Source organism: Sarcophilus harrisii, chromosome 3 (assembly GCF_902635505.1).
Source record: "Sarcophilus harrisii chromosome 3, mSarHar1.11, whole genome shotgun sequence".
Lineage (NCBI taxonomy): Eukaryota > Metazoa > Chordata > Mammalia > Dasyuromorphia > Dasyuridae > Sarcophilus > Sarcophilus harrisii.
The window spans coordinates 134,967,559-134,992,334 of NC_045428.1; positions in this window are offsets into that span (position 1 = coordinate 134,967,559).

A 24,776-nucleotide genomic window follows, 5' to 3' on the forward strand; every position below is an offset into this window, starting at 1 on the left:
GTACCCTTCCCTTATCACTCTTTTTCCTTTTCCCTTTTCCTCTCCTACTTTTTAATGAGATGAGAGAAGATTCTCTGTAAAACAAATATGCCAATTATTTCCTCTTTGAGCCAACTCTGATGAGAGTAAGATTCACACAATGTTACTCCCCCTCTCTAAGTTCCCTCAGATAGGGAAGAGGTTTCCTTTGCCTCATCGTTGCATGTAGTTTCCCTCTTTTTCTTTCCCCTTTTCCCTTTTTCTGACACTATCCCCTTTCCATTTCTACTTCCCTTTTTTATGCTATTTCAGTAAAATCAAATTATATATGTGGTTTTTATATATATCCACAACAAAAATACAGTTCTCAAGAATTTTACCTTTTTCTACTTCTCTTGAGTCCTGTTGTTGGAAATCAATTTTTTTGTTTAAGTCTGGCTTTTTCCTTAGAAACAGATGGAATGCCTCTCTTTCATTAAATGTCCATCTTCTTCCATGGAAAAAAATGCTTAGCTTAGCTGGGTAGTTTATTCTTGGCTGCATCCCAACTTCTTTTGCTGTTTGGAATATCAAATTCCAGGCCCTTCAATCCTTTAATGTTGAGGCAGCCAGATTTTGTGTGACCCTTATTGTAGCACCTTGGTATTTGAACTGTTTTTTTCCTGGATGCTTGTAAAATTTTTTTCTTTAGTCTAAAAATTCTGAAGTTTGGCCACAATATTCCTCAGTCTTTATTTTAGGGTCTTTTTCAGAAGGTGTTCGATGGATTCTTTCAACGCTTATTTTACCTCCTAGTTCTATCACTTCTGGGGAGTTCTCTTTGATGATTTCCTGTAAAATAATATCTAGGCTGTTTTTTTATCATAATTTTCAGGTAGTCTGATGATCCTCAGGTTATCTCTCCTAGATCTATTTTTCAAGTCTGTTGTTTTTTCAAGTAAATATTTGACATTTTTTTCCAATCTTTCATTTTTTTGGTTTTGTTTGACTGATTCTTCCTGTCTCAGTGAATCAGTCATTTCTATTTGTTCAGTTCTGATTTTTAGTGAGTTATTTTCTTCATTAGTTTTTTTTTTTTTTTTTTCTTTTTGTATATGTCCAATTGTGTTTTTAAATGAGTTGTTTTGCTCTATGGAATTTTTTTCCATTTCACTAATTTTGTTTTAGTGAGTTATTTTCTTTTTCCAATTCACAAATTCTGTTTCCCTGTACTTCTTGGGAGTTTTTTACCTTTTCCAATTCACATTTCAGGAAGTTGTTTTCTTTTTCCACTTTATCAAATTTTTCTTTTCGTGACTTATATAACTTTTCTGTACTCTCTTGCATAGCTTCTCTTTCCTTTCCCCATGTTTCTTCTAGTTCTCTTTTAAGGTTTTTAATAGTCTCTTCTAGGAGAGCCTTTTGTATTGGGGACCAACAATTGTCTGGAGACTGTCTGCTATTAGTCTCTTCAGGGTTGAAAAGCTGTTCTCTTTCTGAGTAGAAACTATCAATCATCCTTTTGATATTTTTACTCATTTTGTTAAAGCCTGTAGGGTCTGCCTTCAAGGCCAGGAGGTTACCAGCTTTCTCTACAGAGCAGTGAAAGGTGTATGGACGGGTAGCTGTCATGCTAGCTGGCTGCAAAAAGCAATGAGGTACTGGAGTGCTCTGAGAAAGAGTTCCCCACCCAGAAGTAATTCAGGCCTGAGGGCAGAGCTGGGAAAATGCCCTGCAAAGAACCCCCTCTGTGTGACATAACGATTGCCCTGGGGCTAGACACTGAGCAGTGGGAGTTTCACTAGCCTAAGTCAAATCCTGCACTGGGGCTATGGGTATTAGCAGTTGAGCAGTGAATGGATTTGCAGGGACCAGATGTGACTCTGCCCTGGGAAGCACAGTCCTTCTGGGGAAATTCTTTTGCCCCAGCCCAAGCCCCCCCCCCACTGTGCTGATTAGAGGCTGCCCAGGCTGTGCCCCCCCTACCCTATGGATTTGTAACTGCCCTACAAATGCCCGAACTTTAGGATGTGGCTGCAGGGCTGCGTTTCAGTTTGCCTGAGTCACTTCTGGGTTTGATTAGTTATAGCCATCTCTTGTTTTTTTCTGGTGGTTTTTAGAGTACCCTCTGTTTTAGGCTTTAATTTCTCTGCCAGTTTACTGCTTTGTAACCATGGCAAAGCAGTTAACCTATAGCAGAGTCATCTCTATAACTTCTCTTGCCACAGAGATCACTGCTGCCCCTTGTCTGCTTGCTACCTGTGCTAGCCTGTTCCTGGCCTCTCAGGACAAACCTTTCCTGGCAATCTTACAGATTGACTTCAGCTGGTAAGTTGTAGTGCTTCTTATCTTCATGAATTTAAGCAGTGAAGAGCTATTTTTGAGGTTGAATTAAATCGTTGGTTATGAGGGGAATGAGAGGAACTTAGAAAGTCACATGTGCCTTCTCTGCCATCTGGGCTCTGCCTCCCCCCAAAATCCCCAACATCCATTCCTAATAAAAACACTTGAGAGTATAGTAATAAATGGACTTTTTCTTAAAATAGTCAGGAGAATATATTTTAAACTGTCAGTAAGCATTATATGCAATGGGGAAAAACTTTCCCAGTAAGATCTGGAGTAAAATAAGTTTGCCTACTATCACCATTATTATTCAATGTTGTATTAGAAACGCTAGCCTCAATAATAAGAGTCGAGACAGAGATTAAAGTAATTAGAGTAGGCAATGAGGAAACAAAAATATCACTCTTTGCAGATGATATGATGGCATACTTAGAGAACCCCAGAGATTCTACTAAAAAGCTATGAGAAATAATTCATAACTTTAGCAAAGTTGCAGGATATAAAATAAATTCCCATAAATCCTCAGCATTCTTATGCATCACCAACAAAATCCAACAGCAAGATATACAAAGAGAAATTCCATTCAAAATAACTGTCAACAGCATAAAATATTTGGGAATCTATCTACCAAAGGAAAGTCAGGAATTATATGAGCAAAATTACAAAAAAACTTTCCACACAAATAAAGTCAGACTTGGAGAGGCTGAGGGAATATAATAAAGATGACAATACTCCCTAAATTAATCTATTTATTTAGTGCTATACCAATCAGACTTCCAAGAAAATATTTTAATGATCTAGAAAAAATAACCACAAAATTCATATGGAATAATAAAAGGTTGAGAATCTCAAGGGAATTAATGAAAAAAAATCAGACGAAGGTGGCCTATCTGTACCTGATCTAAAACTATATTATAAAGCAGCAGTCACCAAAGCCAATTTAGTACTGGCTAAGAAATAGATTAGTTGATTAGTAGAACAGGTTAGGGTCACAAGACAGAATACTCAACTATAGCAATATAGTGTTTGACAAGCCAAAGATCCTAACTTTTGGGATAAGAATTCATTATTTGACAAAAACTGCTGGGATAACTGGAAATTAGTATGGCAGAAATTAGGCATGGACCCACACTTAATACCGTATACCAAGATAAGATCAAAATGGGTCCATGATTTAGGCATAAAGAACGAGATTATAAATAATTTAGAGGAACATAGGATTATCTCTCAGTTTATCTCTCAGACTTGTGGAGGAAGAAGAAATTTGTGACCAAAGATGAACTAGAGTCCATTATTGATCACAAAATAGAAAATTTTGATTACATCAAATTAAAAAGCCTTTGTACAAACAAAACTAATGCAAACAAGATTAGAAGGGAGGCAATAAACTGGGAAAACATCTTCACAGTTAAAGGTTGTGATAAAGGCCTCATTTCCAAAATATATAGAGAATTGACTCTAATTTATAAGAACTCAAGCCATTCTCCAATTGATACATTTATCAAAGGATATGAACAGACAATTCTCAGATGTTGAAATTGAAACTATTACCACTCATATGAAAGAGTGTTCCAAATCACTATTGATTAGAGAAATGCAAATTAAGACTACTCTGAGATACCACTACATACCTGTTAGATTTGCTAAGATGACAGGAAAAAATAATGATGAATGTTGGAGGGAATGAGGGAAAACTGGGACACTGATGCATTGTTCGTGGAGTTGTGAATGGATCCAGCCACTCTGGAGAGCAATCTGGAATTATGCCCAAAAAGTTATCAAACTGTGTATACCCTTTGATCCAGCAGTGTTACTACTGGGTTTATACCCCAAGAGATACTCAAGAAGGGAAAGGGACCTGTATGCACCAAAATGTTTGTGGCAGTCCTGTTTGTAGTGACTAGAAACTGGAAAATTAATGATTGCCCATCAATTGAAGAATGGTTGGGTAAATTGTGGTATATGAATGCTATGGAATATTATTGTTCTGTAAGAAATGACCATCAGTAGGAATACAGAGAGGCTTGGAGAGACTTACATGAACTGATGCTAAGTGAAATGAGCAGAACCAGGAGACCATTCAACAACGATATTGTATGAAGATGTATTCTGATGGAAGTGGATTTCTTTGACAAAGAGACCAAACTCAGTTTCAATTGATCAAGGATGGACAGAAGCAATTACACCCAGAGAAAGAACAGTGGGAAATGAATGTAAACTGTTTGCATTTTTGTTTTTCTTCCTGCATTATTTCTACTTTCTGAATCCAACTCTCCCTGTGCAACGAGAGAACTGTTTGATTCTGCACACATATATTGTATCTAGGATATACTGCAACATATTTAACATATATAGGACTGCTTTCTATCTAGGGGAGGTGCTGGAGGGAGAGAGGGGAAAAATTGGAACAGAAGTGAGTGCAAGGGATAATGTTATAAGAAAATTACCCTGCCATGGGTTCTGTCAATAAAAAGTTATTATAATAAAAAAAAATGATATTAAGTAAGAGGGAAAAAAGAAAAGTAAATGAACAGCTAGAAACTATGGGAACTCTTCAGCCTGGACTTCTATCTCCTACTCAGTTACCTAGAGAATGACCTCTTAAGGTTATAGGCATTAAGGATTTTTTCTATTCTATCCCTCTAGATAAGGAGGATATGACAAGATTTGCCTTTTCAGTGCCCAGAATTAATTTAGCTGAGCCTTATAAAAGATATGAATGGACAGTTTTGCCACAGGGAATGAAAAATAGCCTTATTTACTATGTTTCAAATATATGTTGCTGTTGCTCTTACTCCACTAAGAAAAGCATTTCCAAAAGTTATGTTGTTACATTACATGGATGATATCTTGGGCTGTGTACCTGGGGAGCAAATGTTAGACACATGTCTACAAAAGACCATAGAAAAACTAAGTAACTACAAATTTCATATAGCTCCAGAAAAAAATTCAAAGACATGCTTCTTTTCAATATTTAGGATATGAAGTATATCCTGAGGTGATTGTAATGCAAAAACTTTCCTTAAGAACAGAGAAGTTAAACACCTTAAATGACTTTCAGAAATTGATAGGAGATATCCAATGGATGTGCCCAGTGTTATGCTTAACTACCTGCCAATTACAAGCATTTTATGGCATTTTAAGGGGGATAGTGCTTTAAACACACCATGACAGCTTAGAAAAGAAGCTCAAGAGGCTTTGAGAGAAGTTGAACTGGCTTTATCCAATGTAGTTGAAAGAGTCGCTCAGAAACCCTAGGAAATATCAGTTTTTGCTACAAAAGTGCCACCCACAGCAGTCCTTTATCAAGGAGAGAGTGTGACAAAGTGGGTGAACCTCCCAGCATAATGAGTACAAAGCCTTATTCTTTACCCAGTGCTTGTAGCCAGAATTTTATTAAAAGCCATCAAGCAAGTAGTACAATTATCTGGGATAAGACTTCATAAAAAATACATCTTTTATACCAATGCACAAATTAATGTATGCTGTGAAAACTTTCCAGAGTGGCAGATTTTATTGGCCACAGCTCTAAATTTTACACATGGGTCTTCATTAAAGGTAACCCAGCTATTGCATAATACACTGAAAGAGCATGGCAGTTATGACAATTGACTTATGAACATCAAAAATTGTTGATAAGATTGTTGAGGAACTTCAAAGCCATCAGGAATCATTGGATTCCCTGAGATATGATAACATTTTGCAAGACTTGAAAATCCTCAAGAATCAATGGATTCCATGAGACATGATAAGACTGTTGCAGGTCTTGAAAATCTTCAGAAATCATTGGATTCTCTAACACATTATGAGACTATTGCAGGACTTCAAAACTTGCAGGAATCACTGGATTCTTTAACATGTGAAGTAATGGACAATAGATTGATTTCGGACTATCTCTTGGCTGCTGAAAGAGGTGTATGTGTGTTTGTTATTTATATACCTTCCTTCTAGGACTTATGGAAATTTATTACAATACCATGTTAATTCATAATGTTTGTTATATCATCACTTACCCATGTGAGACCCCCCATGCTGATTCATATTATTTGTTATATCACTATTTACATGCATAACTCATGTTTGTTACACCACACTGAGCCTGTGCCAGCTGTGGGGTAAATCACCACTACTAGCTTGAGTTATACGACTTTCTGCTTGTGAAATGCCTCCCATGCTGATGGATTTATATATACCTGGTTCAAGTATCATTCAGCCCAGAGGAAACACACTAATTTTTGGTTTGACTCCCCGTTTCCTTTCTGTTTTCACTTTCCCATTTTCTTTTGGTGTTTTCAACTCCCTCCCTGAGAAGTCAGGGAGGGCATGATCCCTCCTTTTTTTGGGGGCGGGACGTCTCTTCTCCCTTCATGAAAAGTCAGGAGAGCAGCAGCTTTCAGGCACAGAAGATTTCAGGCTCCATACTCCAGACTCTATCTTGGACCAGCTGTGTGGAGAATGTCCTGTCTCCTTCACTTCCCCATCCTAGACCAAGGATTTTGCCTGATACCAAAGTCCTCTAGAGGTCTATCCTGGACATTACACTCCAAGATTCACCATTATCTTTTTCTGTCATCTTAGTCAATCTTGCAGGTGGGTAGGGGTATCTCACAGTTGTCTTAATTTGCATTTCTCTGATCAATACTGATTTGGAGCACCTTTTTATGTGGCAGAAAATAGTTTCATTTCTTCAACTGAAAACTGTTCATATCCTTTGACCATTTATCAATTTGAGAATGGCTTGAACTATTATAAATTTGAATCATTTCTCTATATATTTTAGAAATGAGGCCTTTATCAGATCCTTTGAATGTAAAAATGTCTTTCCAGTTTATTGCTTCCCTTCTAATATTTCTGCATTAGTTTTGTTTGAACAAAACATTTTAACTTAATATAATCAAAATTATCTATTTTGTGATCAATAATGATCTCTCGTGCTTCTCTGGTCACAAATTTCTTCTTCCTCCACAAATCTGAGAGGTAAACTATTCTATTTTCTTCTAATTTGTGTATAATATCATTCTTTATGTCTAGATCATGAACTCATTTCAACTTTATCATGGTATATGGTGTTAGGTGTGAGTCTATTTTCCCAACAGTTTTTGTCAAATAGTGAATTCTTATCCCAAAAGGTGGGCCCTTTGGATTTGTCAAATACTAGATTGTTATAGTCATTGGCTATTCTGTCCTGTGAATCTAATCTTCTATGTTGTTCTCTGTCTTCTCTCTCTCTTAGCCAGTACCAAATGGTTTTGATGACCACTGCTTTATAATATAGTTTTAGATCTGTGACAGCTAGGTCACCTTTATTTCCTTTTCTCTTCATTAATTCCTTTGAAATTCTTGACATTTTATTCTTCCAGATGAATTTTGTTGTGGCTTTTTCTTGTTCGGTAAAATAGTTTCTTGGGAGTTTGATTGGTATAATGTTAAAAAAGTAGATTACTTAGTGAGTATTGTCATTTTTATTATATTCACTCAACCTATCCACAAACACTTGATATTTTTCAAATTACTTAGATCTGACTTTATTTATGTGGAAAGTATTTTGTACTTTTGCTTATATAGTTCCTAACTTTCCCTTGGCAGATAAATTCCCAAATAGTTTATATTATCAACAATTATTTTAAATGGAATTTCTCTTTGTATCTCTTGCTATTGTATTTTCTTAGTGATGTATAATAATGCTGATGATTTATGTGGATTTATTTTGTATCCTGCAACTTTGCTAAAGCTGTGGATTATTTCTAATAGCTATTTAGTTGATTCTCTGGGTGTGATTTGGGAGCCACCTGCCAGTGGCTGATGGAGGTCTAACTCAGACTTGTACAATGGATCTCTTCATGTGAGAGGATGATAATTATACAAGGAGAATGACAGGCAGTGGCTATTCTCTGACTTCTTGACTGTGAAGGAGTTGCATTGTCTGATCTCTCTTCTCTTCCCTTTTATCTCCAATTTATTTCATTCCCAAACCAAAAGTAACATCTATGTCAACAAAGGCTGCTATTCAACTCCTTCAGATGATATGATTCATAGCGTTGGAGGCTTTTGGGGAATTGATCTGCCGCTTCTTTTAGGCATGGTCCCTAACAGTTCTCTAAGTATATCATCATATCATTTGCAAAGAGTGATAATTTCGTTTCCTCATTACCTACTATAATTCCTTTAATCTCTTTTTCATCTCTTATTGCCAAAGCTAGCATTTCTAATACAACATTGAATAGCAATTGTAATAGGGGGCAACCTCGTTTCACCGCTGATCTTATTGAGAATGGTTCCAGTTTATCCCCATTACATATGATGCTTGCTGATCAGTTTAAATACGTGCTACTGGCATTTTAAGGAAAAGTCCATTTATTCCTATACTCTCTAGTGTTTTTAATAGGAATAGATGTTCGATTTTATTAAAAAAAAGTCTGCATCTATTGAGATAATCATATGTTTTTGTTAATTTGGTTATTGATATAATCAATTATATTAATAGTTTTCCTAATATTTAACCAGCCCTGCATTCCTGGTTGAAATCCTACTTAGTCATAGTGTATTATCTTGAGCATGATTTTCTGTAATCAATTTGGTAATATTTTATTTCAGATTTTTGCATCAATATTCATTAGGGAGTTGGGTCTACAATTCCCTGTTTTTATCCCATCTGGTTTAGGTATTAGTACCATGTCTCAGTCATAAAAGAAATTTGGTAGGAGTTCTTCATTTGCTATTTTTTAAATAGTTTATATAGTATTGGAATTAATTGTTCTTTAAATATTTGGTAAATTCACATATAAATCCATCTGTTTCTAGGAATTTTTTTCTTAGGGAGTTGATTAATAACTATTTGTTTTTCTAAAATGTGACTAAGTAATTTATTTCCCCTTCTGTTAATCTGGGCAATCTATATTTTTGTATGTATTCCTCCATTTCATTTAGGTTGTCAAATTTATTGGCATAAAGTTGGGAAAAATAACTTCTGATAAAAATTCTAGTTTCCTGTTCATTGATGGATAGTTGTCCCTTTTCATTTTTGAGACCAACAATTTGATTTTCTTCTTTCCTTTTGCTTATCAAATTAACTAAAGTTTTATCTATTTTGTTTTTTTTCATAAAACCAAATCTTTTACATATTAATTCAATATTTTTAAGTTTCAATTTTATTGATCTCTCCTTTTATTTTTAGAGTTGCAAGTTTGGTTTTTGGGGGGTTTTAATTCATTTTTTCTAGTTTTTTTTTCTTTTACTTGCAAGCCCAATTTATTAATTTTCTCTTTCTCTATTTTATGCAAGTAAGCATTTAGAGATATAAAATTTCCACTTGTTACCACTTTGGCTGTATTCCACAAATTTTGGTATGTTGTCTCACTATTGTCATTCTCTTGGATGAAATTATTGTTTGTGTTTATGATTTGCTGTTTCACCCATTTCTTCGTTAGGATGAGAGTATTAGTTTCCATTTTCTTTTTGTACTATTTGTCCCTGGCCCTTTATTAAATGTAATTTTTATTGCATCATTATCTGAAAAAATACATTTATTATTTCTGCCTTTCTGCATTTGATTTTGAGGTCTTTATATCCTAATATATGGTCATTTTTAATATAGGTTCCATGAACTGCTGAGAAGAAAGTGTCCTTTCTGTCTCCATTCAATTTTCTTCAAACATCTATCATATCTGGTTTGTCTGGTATTTTATTAACCTCTTTAACTTCTTTCTTATTTATTTTGTGATTTGATTTGACTAGTTCTGAGAGAGCAAGGTTGAGATCTCCCACTATTATAGATTTGCTATCTATTTCTTCTTACAATTCTCTTAACCTCTCCTCTAGGAATTTAGATGTTATACCACTTAGTGCATAAATGTTTAATATTGATATTGCTTCATTGTCTATGTTACCCTTTAGTAAGATATAATTTCCTTATCTCTTTCAATTAGTTTTAATTTTTGCTTTTGCTTGATCTAAGATCAGGATGACTATCCTGTTTTTTTCACCTGAAGCATAATAGATTCTGCTCTAGCCTTTTACCTTTACTCTGTATGTGTTACTCTGCTTTAAATGTGTTTCTTGCTACCAAGGTATTGTAGGATTTTGACTTTTAATCTAATCTGCTATCTGCTTATGTTTTATGGGAGAGTTTCCCCATTCACATTTACAATTAAAACTACTAATTCTGTTTGTCCTGCCATCTTATCAACCCCAAATTATACTTTTCTCTTTCTTTTTCCCGTTTCCCTCCTCCCCAGTAATTTACATATGAGCACTACTTGCCTCAAGCAGTCCTTCCCCTTTAGAGAACCTGCTCCTTTCTCATACCTTTCCCCAAATATTACTCATTTTCCTTCTATTTAACTGATCCTTTCCCCTTTTCCCTTTCTTTTCCCATTTTTCTATAACGTGAGAGATGTTTTTGGTGAAATCAAATATATCTAATATTCTATCTTTGGGCCAAATCTGATGAGAGTAAGATTCACATGATCTTCATCACCCTCTTTTCTTTCCCTAAATTAGAATGTGTCTTATTTGCCTCTTCCTGAGATGTAATTCCCTTCATTTTATCACTACTTTCTCCTTTTTTCTGTTAGAATCTACTTTCCTTCTCTACTTTTTTTATATTATAACAGTAAAAATCAGATTATATGTGTACTCTCAATGTATACCCATAGCAGAAATACAGTTCTCAAGAGGTTTTTAACTTTTTTTATGCTTCTCTTGAGTTCTATATTTGGAGGTCAAAATAAAAAATAGCTCTGGTCTTTTCATCAAAAATAAATGGAATTCACTAGTTTCATTGAATGTCCATCTTTCCTGAAAGAAAATGCTCAGTTTAACAGGGTAGTCTATTCTTGGCTACATTCCAAGTTCCTTCACCTTTCAAAATATCAAATCCCAGTCTCTTCCCTGCTTTGAAGTGGAAGCTGCTAGGTCCTTCCTGAGTAATTCTTATTATGCTCCTCAGTTTGTGAATTGTTTCTTTCTGTCTGCTTATAATATTTTCCTTGGTCTAATATTTCTCAAATTTAGCCACAATATTTCTTTAATTTGGGGGTCTCTTTCAGGAGGCATTCAGTGAATTCTTTCAATGCTATTTTTACCTTCTGGTTCTATGATATCAGAGCAGTTTTCTTTGATGATTTCCTGAAAAATAGTGTCTAAGCTCTTTTTTCATCATGCATTTCAGGGAGTCCAATAATCCTTAGATTGTCTCTCCTATATCTATTTTCCAGGTTGGTTGGTTTCCTAATTAGGTATTTTACATTTTTTTGCTATTTTTTTTCATTTTTGTGGTTTTCTTTGACTTATTTATGTTGTCTCATTTAGTCATTCATTTCCATTTGTTCAGTTCTGAATTTTAGTGAATTATTTTCTTCATTTACTTTTTAAAAAATTTCTTTTTTGTATTTGTGCAATTGAATTTTTAAATGGGTTGTTTTAGTTCTATTGAATTTTTTTTCCATTTCACAAATTCTGTTTTTTAAGGAATAATTTTCTTTTTCCATTTCACAAATTCTGTTTTTCTGGGATTTACTTTCATTTTCCATTTTATCAAATCTATTTTTAGTGAGTTATGTGACTTTTTCCAACTCTCTTGCAACTTTTTAATTTCCTTTCCCCATTTTTCTTCTAGTTCTCTTTTAAGAGCCTTTTTAATTTCTTCTAGGAGAGTCTTGTGTGATGGGAACCAGCTTATATTGCCTTTTGGGGCTTCCTGTAGAGACAATCTGCTGTTAGTCTCCCCAGGGTTTTAAATCTGTTCTTCTCTCTTGCTTTAAAAGATGTCTATCATCAGAGTCCTCTTTACTTTTTAACTCACTTAAAAAAAAAAAAAAAAGTTAAGGTTTGCTTTTAGGGTGGGGGAGGTTTTCCTAGTGGCTGCAGCAGTGCTGAATCAGTGCTGATTCACTCCTGGTGCTGGATGGGCATGTCCAGGTCCAGTGAGATTCTGAAAATTTGGGGTTCCCTATTAATTTTTTGTGTTTGTCTTGGATGTTTTAGAACTTTTCTGCTGATCTACTGGCTTGCAATCAGGGCAGAGTGGCCAACACTGCTGTAGACTCCTGTTGATTTATCTTTATAGATTCTCTGCCACACAGAGTCTATACCACCCCACAGAATCTCACCATCCTAGGGACTGTGCTGTCTGTGCTGGTGTTTGTACTCAGTTGCTTGTGCTTTGCTGTCTCCCTCCCATTTCTGATTGAAACCAACCTTTTCTGGTCTGTTTCCTTCCCATAGATTCTCCACCATGCAGAGTTCACACCTGGGAGACTGCACTATCCCAGGACTCTGCACTCTGTCTCTGGAAATCCAGACATACCTCTTTTTAATGAAGTGATTAAGGACAATTCCAATGGACTTGTGATGGAAAGAGCCATCTGCATCCAGAGAAAGGATTGTAGGTACTGAGTGTGGATCACAACAGAATATTTTGACATTTTTGTTGTTCTTTGTTTGTTTGTTTTTTCTTTCTCATTTTAGAAGTTTTTTTTTTTTAGTTTTTTTATTTTCAAAAATACTCAAAGTTTTCAATATTCACTTTTGCAAAACCTTGTGTTCCAAATATCTTCTGCTTTCCCCCATTTCCTCCCTTAGACAGCAAGTAATGCAAGATATGTTAAATATGTGCAGTTCTTCTATAGATATTTCCACAATTATCATGGTACACAAGTAAAATCATATCAAAAAAGAAAAAAATATTGGAAAGAAAAGAAAAAGCACACCATAAGTAAATATCAGGCTTGTGAGTTTATATTTCACCCTAAAGACAATAAAAATTGTTTTTTCAAATGTCTGACTGTGTGACTGACATGGTCAGATGGACGTTTTCAAAATATAGGAGTAATAGAGGAAAAACAGAGAAAGAGAAAATGGAAGAGAGAGAGAAAGAGAGAGAGAGAGAGAGAGAGAGAGAGAGAGAGAGAGATTTAATAGAACTCTTATGTAACTATGACCTAAAAGTTATTTTTGCTGAATAAATGGTATAATGGTCAATCAGCAGTTAGGATATAGGAAACTAGACCAAAAATTATCTTATCTTTGTTCAACATCCAATTATGGATCTACATAACTCTTTAATTTTATGAATAATAAAGAGAAAGGATGTATGTAGGGGAGGAAAATTGAAAAAATTTCTTTTCAACATAGATGTGTATATATATATATATATATATATATATATATATATATATATAAATGTTTGATTCTAACGTTTTAACATAAAGAAAGTTAGTGCTGGTATTTTTTTTACCTGATTGTTCAAAGGATTTCATTTAATTTTGAGGAATAGATATTTTGACAACTACAAATCATCATTATCAGTGTTTTAGGAGACAGCTTTGGTTAGCTATGGATAAATAAAATTATTATCTATGGACAAAATTTCTTATAGTGAGTTTCTCTGCATTTGATTAGAATGGTTAGAGAGCTACCCAAACTCCTCCTATGAGCATATAATCAAAAACTTTCCATATGGGGTTGAATTGATCAGAGCTTTTTGCTATAGTGATTTTAGAAATATCTAAACATTTTTCATGTAATGATGAAGCATATCTTATTTATTCATATTTTTATATTTATTTATTGAACTATGATTATATGCTAAATAATTTATAATTTAATTATAGAGTTTTAATTCTTAATGTCAAGTAATAATAATGTGAGTTCATATTTATACAAAATTTAAAGTTAAATTAAATTATAATCTTTTCTATTTATAGTTGTCAATTTATTTTTCTAATATATGTATCTGACCATATTACTTTTCTACTTACTAAACTCTTGCAATTTCTTAAATATTCAGAAACAACAATAATTAATCTTGATATTGTAATGTTAGTGAAGTACTTTAACATCTCATTTAACATTTATGACAATCTTATAAGATGGGTGCTTCTATTATCATCATTTTATTGATAAGAAGATAAAGACAGAGTGATTTGCTACTCGCTAGAATTTGAGGCAAAATTTGAATTTAGGTCTTCTAAATTACAAGTCTGGCATCCCTTCATTGTGTTTGGTAGTGGCTTTCACTTACTTTCTTGATATTTAATGTTTTTGACAACCTGGACATAAATCTGGCTTCCCTACTTTATTTAGTATAGTATAATTTATCTTTCTTGTATTTGTATGTGACAAATTTTTCCTTTGCCATTTCTTTTCAAAAATATGGAATTTACTGTTCTGATAACTTTGCCCCTACTTAATGAAAAAAAATCATCTGTCAAGCTCTACATCTATCCATGTTGAGTATCTGAGTAGATTTTATGCCTCTTGGTGACAGAAGTTTTTTTTTTTTTTTTTTTTTTTTTGTTTGTTTTGTTTTGTTTTGTTTTGTTTTTTTGCTGTTATATCCCCAGCACCTACCAAAATATCTGCCTACAGTAGATTTTTAAATATTTGTTTTTGATTGATTATTTCAATTCCTTTCAAACATATCCTTGAGATAATATAATTATTATAATTGTTTTTATATTTACATCCAAGTGAACTGGCTAGGCAAACTGCTTTGTGAGTTGAAGCTTATTCCTTTCCCATGTTTAAGTCTTTGTATCTCAATTTTATTTTGAGTTTTAGGGTGGGTATTAGAAAAACTTCAGTTTAAGGACAAAATTAGCAAAATCCTGAGAGTAAAGTACCACTCACCCTTTTTAAAGTATTAATAATATTATTATACATGTTTAATTTTCATTTCAAATTAATTTTATTATAGCTCTGATAATACAAATTTCATAGAAAGATATAGTTACTTCCCATCACTAAAGGTTTTATCATATATAGCTATGTCACATGTAAAGTAGAGCTTTGAAAGATTCTTCAAAGTAATATTAAGTTTTCCCAGTGTGATTAAATAATAGTTTACTATAAGATATATAAAAGATGAAATATATTTTTGATAGCAAAAGAAGTTGTATATAATATTATCATCACCTAAAAAGATCACCAAGAAGTAGCAGTTAACATTCATGTAGTACGTTAGAATTTGGAAAGTAGGTTATACAATCTCATTTGATCTTCCAAAAAACCTTATGAACTAAATCTTATAAATATCCCTATTTTGCAGATGAGGCAACTGGGAAGAAGGAAGACTTGCTCAAATCACATAAGTGGCAACTACTAACACACTTAGATGCCACTATTAACTTTTAATTGCCATACCTACCATCTTATCTTTATAAAAATCTTTTGAAGGGGAGTATTCTGGGATGAAAATTTTAGGATAGAAAATTTCAAGCTCTCCAGATTTCCCCCACAGACTCAAGAAATTGTGTCTCAGGGCAAACCTAGTGAAAAACAAAGATTTAGGGAAGAATAGGAGTCCTTCAGAGACAACCCCAAAAGACCTGACAAAAGACCCCATTTGTGTGAAATATAAACATTTTCTGGTTAGCTCAACAGAAACAACAAGTGAGGAACCCTGGAACTCTCTGAGTTCTGAGAGAGCCTCAGTCTAAATCAAAGGAACTTTCACCTCCCATTCAGCTTGGGGAATTAGGGGTCTCAGTCTAGAAAGACTTGAAGGAATCTATGAGGGGCCAGCTATGTTACTGAGATGCATCACTGAGTGAGAAGGAACCAGCATAATCTGAGAGTGCAGAAGCATTGGGGTAGGGACACTGTTGGATGTGGGTACTTTTAGGACAATGAAACTTTTGGTGTGGGGTTTCAGAACAGAAGGAAGAGCTGAAGTTAAACTAGAGGCATCATTCTTCCCACTCCATGAATAATAGAGATGCTTATGAATAATATAGTAATGATTTTGAGGTTCTGTGATTTTAGGGGAGGCTTCTGCTTCAAGAACTTACTACACTTCAAAACTAAGAACAACAATCTGCATGATAGTGAATAGACCACTCCTCAATTCATGATGATTGATAATCTAGTCAGTGATAATCTGATCAGTGAGAACCAAATTCCAGAGATCAATCCTCTCCTATATCTGGGGTATAGAATTAGTATGTCAATGATAGAAAGCTGGATAAAAGGGTATCTTCCCTCTTAGAATTTGCTAATTTCTTTTGGAGCTTAGCCTGTTTGTAATGGTATTGAAATTACATCTTGACTAGAAAATGGGTGCAAACAAATTCTTTTGAGACACCTTGCAGGTGTCCCTTTCCTTGGGGTCCTCTTTCCAACCTCAACACTTGGTGGCTCATATAAGGAGATTCTGGCCTTCCCTGTCTTGTTTCCCTCCTTGTAAAGGTAATTCCTCCTCCCCATTTCTCTCCCGCAACCTTATAGCTAGACACCCCAAACCACTGTCTGGTTCATTATGAATTCCATGCTCAGCAAGTTTGACTCAGACTGGAAAATCTGCTGTAATTTTTGGTAAAGTTAACCTTGTCACCCTTCCACCTTCTCTGGGACACCAGAGAAGATGGAAGTGCTATAGGATAGTTCTTGGCAAAATTTTATGACTTTTAGAAAAGATAGGACATTCCTCTTTCATGTCATTTTGTCTGTATCTGCATCTCTGTGAAGAAAGTCTGTGCCATTCCATCCTCTGGTTTTGGTAAGACCACCATTCTCTGTCTTAATTGTGGATATGTATTAGCTATGTAATTTATAGGAAATTAATTTATCTTTGCTCAGATTTCTGATTTGTAAAGAGAAAAAATAGTTGTGAAAACCACATGATTGTAAAAGTGCTTAGCATAAAATGTGGTATATGAATGTTAGCTGCTTTATTGTATATATTTGTTTCACATTTGATAGCTTTATGGGTTTTTTGATATGACTAATTGATAAATGATTTCTATGTGTATAAAATAATTTGAGAATTTGATTGAAATATGATAGTAAAATCAATTTTAAAGGAGCTCTAATTAAAGCCCACTAAAGGGATCTATTTGCACTGATAGTGTTAACAAAAGAGGTTGGAGTATTTTAAAAACTCTACTTATCTACAGTCAGACTTCTGAGGGCCCTGTCAGTAGAAACAAGTCACCTTAACTCTTTTCCTGTCTCACAAAAGAGAAATGATTTATTTGAATTGAAATATAACCAAATTTCAATTCAATTTGTCTGGGACACAGTCAGAATCTAGGGAATCTCATTAACTAAACTTAAGGCAATTTTTAAAATCTGTTATAACTTAATTTTAAGAATTGTCTTGTTTTCTTCCTAAGACAAAGGGGAAACCTAATTAAGTGAATAAAAATCATAGCTAATACTATTTGGTTATTACTTAGGAAAATTCTAAAACTGTTAACTAAGTTACTTGGAGTTACTGTAATCATATTAATTCTATAAGTTTACCTCCAAGTATGAGGTACACAACACCTTTTCCCCCTTCACAGTGTTGGGGGAAGTATCATACAGTGCAGCCCACAAAAAACCTAAGAATAGTTGGGATGGTCAACAGCAAACTCGAGGGCTTCTCTAGGATCTCTATCAATTCCTCTTAATTTGTAAGCTTGCCAGTTTTCTCGAAATCTTCAAGGTAAGCAAGATCATCAGCCCTGAGAAATGAGCCTTTTTAAGATTTATAGTTTCTTAGCTAGCAAGGAATGCATTTACTAATGATCTATAAGCTTGTGTAATAATTGACTTTTGTACCAAGATAAGTTAAAACATAAAATATGTTAAACAAAATCTCCTATGGGTTTGATTCCTGGTAAATTTTTAAAATAAGGTATCTAGCCCTCAGCAGACTGGTAGAATTTACTCTTAAAGATAAAATCTCTTGGGATTGTATCTGACATTCTTTTGAGTTCTGAATTTGTTTGCTTGTTCATTAAATCAGTAGCCCACTATTGGAAAGAAATGCCATAAATTACTTAGACAATGCCTTCCTAATATGTCTAGGTGGATAACTTACCTGTGCAAAAGTTGAGAGGACAACATTATGTTCCACTTAAGATGGCATCCTGACTCAGTTTCCCAGTTTTGTTTCTTTGCTTCTCACCTAATTATTTCTGAGCCTGGCTAATTATAAGTACATTATTTGCTGCCAAACAGATCTAAAGTGCTTTATCCTGTCATGTATGTACTTTCAGGTGAAACCTGAAGGACTTGTTTTGATGCTATTATAATTATATCCCTGCTTTTTCCTTTTATATGGGCACAGTATAAGTATGTATCTGTATCCCAGCCCTGGAGACTTTTTTGGCTTTAAAAAGAAAAGAAAAACAAACAAACAACAAAAACAACAAAAACCTTTAACTCTCTTCCTGGAGAGAGTGTCTTTGAAGGCCCACTTTGTCTAAGTAGTTGGGGCAACTCACACTTTCCTTTTGCTCATTGGGAAAAGAAGCAGACAATCTTACCAGGGCCAAGATTTTTAAGGCCCTGAAAGCCAAACTAATCTCTTGTCCCAGCACTATCTAAAGCCTTTTACATTGATGAAAGGTGAGGCCAGTTCCTAGGGGTCTCTGGAAGCCTATCATAGATCCCTAGCTTACTTCTCAAAGAAACTTGGTGTCTTTGGGGTGACCCTCCCTCCTGCCTTAAAACTAGCTGCCATAGCCCTTCTAATTGAGGAAGCCCCTAAATTCACCATTGGGTTTAGAGCATTTTGAAGCCAAAGGGCATCAGTGGCTTGCTAGAAGTAGGCTTATCAAGTATCAGGCTCTCCTGCTAAACACCCTACCTTCATTTCCCTAGTGTGCCATACTCTTAATCCTGCCACTTTGCTTCCTGACAACATTCAGTAAGGTGACATTATAATCCAGATGGTGAATGGTTTACATTTCTTCATATAGCTGGTTCTGAAAGAAAGGGGACACATCCTTTCTCCTTCTGGGATGTTTCAAACATCCTTAGGGAAGCTTCTAGTCCCAGAGATAAACCATTAAGAACTTATTTTTTTGGCCAGTCCAGATCTTTGCAAAATAATAATAGCTCAGCATTTACTTCTCAAATAACTCAAAAGGTGGCTGAGGCACTTAAGATTAGCTTTCTTTCTTTCTTGTTATTTTCCACTTTTTTGAGGTGTACCTTTAATACTGCTCAGAAGACTAGAGAGAGCTCTTAGTATTTTCTCTCCAGGTCTCTCAGTGTCATGCTATGGTCTCTGCCAGTGGGGAGATAAATACTTAGTCTTTAGTCAAGCTAGGGGGCATTCAGGATTGTTGGGTGTGCTCTCAGCATTCTCAAGGCAGCCCACATATGTGACCTGATACATTATTTGCAAAGGCCCCTTTCCCAAGTGTCACCATCGCCACCCTGGATGCCTCCCTATTTGCATTAGCCACTCCCACAAGGGAATAATTTTAACCTGACTATCCCGTTTTTCTTGCTAGAAAGGATTTCTTACCCAAATAATAATTGTAGGATATCTATTCCAAAATTATTCTGGCAAATTCACTCATAATGCTCTTACACCACCTTCCTTGAAGCTTCTTCATAAATTCCTGAGAACTAACATTCCTTGGGGAAAACTAGCTAGGAAAGTACTACAAAACTCAACTTCAGGTACCATCTGTGCACTTAAGGGATATGCTTTCCTTTGTAAAATGGGTTTTCCACTTTACTTCAATGCTTCTGAGGCACCTGTTATGGTGCTTGCACCTCAGTGAAGCGGCTGCTTCAGACACTGTCCCCAGCTATACAAGGAAACAAAAGTGGTATTTTGAGGAGAACATTCTTTGATGTTCATCCTAAGAAAAACTATTTGGATGAGAGGCATTCATGAGAGTCTCGTCTTACCACCCCAGCCTTTCTCTGAATGAGGTTCCTGATTGTTTTCTCTACTAACCTCTATACTAACTCCGCTTTTAATTATTCTTTTTTTTGTTTTGGCCCTGCAATTTTAACCTATTTGTGAGATTTATTTCCTTTAGGCTCAAGCTATGAATTCTCCCTGAATACCATTTGCTAACTGATTCTGACACCCAGCACCACCACCACCCCCGAATGCTGCTGCCATCATCATGTCTCCTCTCCCTAGTCTGGACCCCATTAGGCAAAGAGAATGACTTTATGGCCCTTATCAACATGAAGCAGCTCCAGCAGATGAGATCTCTGTCTCTTTGTTCCACATAAATTTGGGGTACAACCTGCTTGAGAGTGGAAAATGATATAATATAGCAATGATTTTGAGATCCCCTGATTTTAGGGAGGCTTCTATTCTAACAATATCAGTAATATTAAATCTTCTATGTTTAGAGTCTGCCTCAGGGACTTTCATACTCCCAATCTAAGGACAACAATCTGTCTGATTCTGAATAGACCATGCCTCAATTCATTTCTGACTGATAATCTGCTCAGTGATAATCAGTTCAGTGAGAACCAAATTACTGAAACCATTTCTCTCCTACCTCTGGGTCATAGAATTAGCATGTAAGTGATAGAAAGTTAGATAAAGGGGTATTCTTTCTCTTAGCATTTTGCTAATTTCTTTTGGAATTTAGCTGGTTTAAAATGGCATTAAAATTACAATAAATCTTTGTCCCATGACTAGGAAATGGATTCAAGCTTGCAAATTATTTTGATATACCTCCCAACATCATTCTGTGATCCCAAACTTTAGCTATCCCTCTTCCCGACCTTGACACTTAAACTAATAGCTTTCATTAAAAAAACAAACTAGGCAAAGAAAAAATCCAAGCAGAATAACTTACTACAGGAATAGGAAACACTGGCATTCATCTTCAGAGGAGAGCAGAAGAGGAAGTTTAAAAAAGAAAACCTCTTCTACTCCAAAGAATAATGCTAAATGGCTCTCTTCCCAGAAAGAATTTATAGAACTCAAAGAAGACTTCAAAAATCAAATAAGAGAGATTAAAGAAAAAGCCATCCCAGAATAGGATAAGTTTTATTATAAAAGGATGTATAGATTTGCATCAGGGTACAGACTGTATAGATTAATGGCAAAGGGATAAACAGAGGGGAAAAGGTGGCATAAGATAAAGTGTGCTACATAAGAGTTGTTAGATTAATGGGAACAGAATAAGGTGTATATATTAATGAAAATAAAAGAAAAAGGGGGGGGGCAAAAGAGAAGGGAGGGATCCATGGGTGGAGAGAGGTTAAATAGTAGCAAAGCAAAGTTAAGATGTGGAATTTAAAGAAGAGTTAGCAGGGATCTGAAATAAGAGATCTCTAAAAACACTACAAGGATCAGGAGAAGAATTTATTAAGGAAAAAGAAGAGAGTTAGTAATCATTGATCTTAGACAAAATCAAACTTAAAGATTTACTCAATCAAGAGAGATATCTACATTATATATATATTCTTACACATACACACACACACATGCATCTACAGCATATCACTATTGTTTTAGATGCATATTTACATATGTGTAAATGCATATGTGTTATATGTGTATTGTGTGTGTGTATGGAGTATGTATGCATCTAGTTATATCTATGTGTTGATATATCTGTGGGTATGTGTTGAGGTGCTTAACTGTAGGTTGTGTATGAGAAGTAGTGGTTGGGGGATGAAAAAAGAATGAATTTCAAAGTGTATAGCAGAGAAGAAAATAATAATATAGAAGGAACCAAAGATGTAGAGTTATGAATATATAATCTCTTCAATTATTATATATGTTTGCATGAAATGGAAATTTATTTTTATATATTTCTAATCCTCTCTGATGTTCTGCCAGGTACATGAGAATATTTTGTTTTGTTTTCATTATTTATTTTCCTTTTCAGTCTTTCTTATTCTTTTTTTTTTCTTATTTTATGTAGAGTTTAAAGAAAATAACATTCCTTTAAAAATGATCTTTAAAATATATTGAGAGCATTGCTGATGAATTTTGAAAAGGGGGCAAATATGATCTTAAAGCCAATTTTCTACAACAGAGCATACATTACTTTTAATTTCTTCTAAAATGATGGTGTGAGAGTATTAGAGTTTTTCTTTGACTTCAACTTCATTGACTCAGCTTCCTGTTTAGGAACATTTAAAACAAAAAGTCATTATAACTTATTGACCTAAAGATCAAAAGTGTTTCCAGACAGAGATAACGGGAATCACATCCAGAGAAACAATATGATACTTTATCCTTGCTGTATTACAAGGATGAGAGAATAACTATTTGCACTGTATCTACAATGTTCCAGGCACCTGTGCTTAGTGTTTTTACAAATATCATCTCATTTAATCTTCTTTACAATACTGAAAAAAATTAGTGTTCTTGTAAACCCCAATTTTTAACTGAAGAAACTTAGCCGAATTGAAGCTTAATAGCTTATTCAGTTTCAAACACCTAGTAGGTGCCTAAGATCAAATTTGAACTCATTCTTCTTGATTCTAAACTTAGAATTTCTCTTTAGGGCAAAATAAGTGTGTGTGTGTGTGTGTGTGTGTGTGTGTGTGTGTGTGTGTGTGTGTCTATGTGTTATATAAATAAGTGAAAGTAGCAAGCTTGGTATGGGCAATGCAACCCCATATAATCTACAGTGTATTCTAAATGTATTCTTAGGATCCAAGTAACATTCATTATCTTGATGCTGAAATACTTTCAAAGAAGCAAATGATTTATTAGAACATTGGGGATTTTTCATTCTCCTTTTCCATGCTATGACCTTAAATCATAATACATAGATCTATTACATAGTGTTCTGTTGTGATCAGCAAGAGTTAAACAGCATTCAAGCCATGTGGTAAAAGTAATCTGTACATTTCAATAGATTTCAATATTTACCACCTATGTGAAAGGCTCTCTAGTGCAAACCCATATTATACTGTGGCTTAAAAGAATGTAACACTTCTTGAGAAAGTAGTAGAGAAAACTATATAACCTGGGTCATGTTTATTCTAACATCACAGCATGCCAAATCTCATTCATATCATACAGAATATCAGAAGCGACCATCAACAGAAAACACTCCATAGTTTCTCACTGTGTGGAATTTACAAAAGGAGCAGTGACCTAAAATCTAATTCAGTGGCTCATTTCAATGGTACATGCTGAGGAGAATGGTATAAACAAGCACATGCTGAGGGCAAGGAAAAGAAACAGCCAAAAGTACATTGTGAAGACCACAAATTCAAAGTATTCAGTCAGAGAGTTAGCTTTAAATGTAATGCATGATATCTTCGGTTAGAATTTCACTTATGGTGTAATAACATCAAAGTATATGTAGAGATCATTGAAGTTATTTCAGATTATGAGGAAGGAGAGGGAACAAAAGATACTGTTTGTTTCAAAATAAGGACAATAACTCCATAAGCAAAGGAAAATAAAATTTAGTACTTAATTAGTCATGTCAAGAAGATAAGAATAATATTTAGTAGTAATTAAGATATAGAAAAGCCAAAGTAAGTACCAGGGAAGTATTGAATATAGAGTCAGAATTCATATATAGCCATTACAATACAGACGTCATATAATCAGCCATTATAATAAACAAATCAAGTGCTCTTTGGAAGTCATATTATCTCTTGGAATATCGGAGATTTGTAAATTGGAGATGATAATAACTATTTACCCATCATGTAAGACAATTATAAGTACCAAATTAAACTCTACTTTAAAAAATATATATTTTATAAATTACAGCATGTGATACATATGCAATTATTCCATCACTAGAATATTTTAAGTATAAAAAAGTAATAAAAGCTAAAATCTATTTTCAATTTATATAATAACTGTCAAGATATGTGGCAAGATATGGTGGGAAAAGAGTTTGGCCAAAGACTCAGGAATCTCTTTGTACAAATTATACTTTTGAAATGCATTGATGTATGATCATGAGACAATCATTTTTGGTACTCACAAGCTATTCTCTAGCATTCTAAGCATTTACTTTCTTGAGGAATTTTTAACTCTGGAAGTTCCTAGTATTAACAAAATATTAAGGTTAGAATAATAGATATGACGTAAATTCACACAGGATTTTTCTTCCTAAAGAAAGTTGTCTTAAGATTCAAGATACTCTGTTCATATGTGAACCACAACTCATGAATTTCTATGGATGAAATTGTCTTTATTATTTATCCAGGGGAAATAATTATTTTATTTTTTGAAAAAATATCATAAGTATTATGTAACAGAGACAGACTTAGAAGTAAAATTTCCTGACTTCAATGTAACACTGTTTTGCAAAACCCGTATATGATTACATATCATGAGCAATTACAAATTGGGAATTTAATATGAATTGACTGAGCAGTATGCCTATTGAAGACATCATAGTTCTATAGGCAATCAGATAAATACATGGAAAGTAATTTCCTGTACCAAAATTGGGGGGAGGTATTGCACCAAAAACTACCAAAAACAATTTTTTTAGGATAAATGATTGTAGGAAGACACGATTGTGATGGATTTGAAAAATTATTATCATTATTTTTTAGTGTTTACTGTATTTTATTGCGTTCCAAACAATTAAAATTTGTTACTCCAGATATGTCACTTTTGGCAACTTCTTGTTACCAGCATTATTATTTTTAATAGCCTTTTATTTATAGGTTATATGTATAGGTAACTTTACAGCATTGACAATTGCCAAACCTCTTGTTCCAATTTTTCCCCTCCTTCCCCCCACCCCCTCCCCCAGATGGCAAGATGACCAGTAGATGTTAAATAT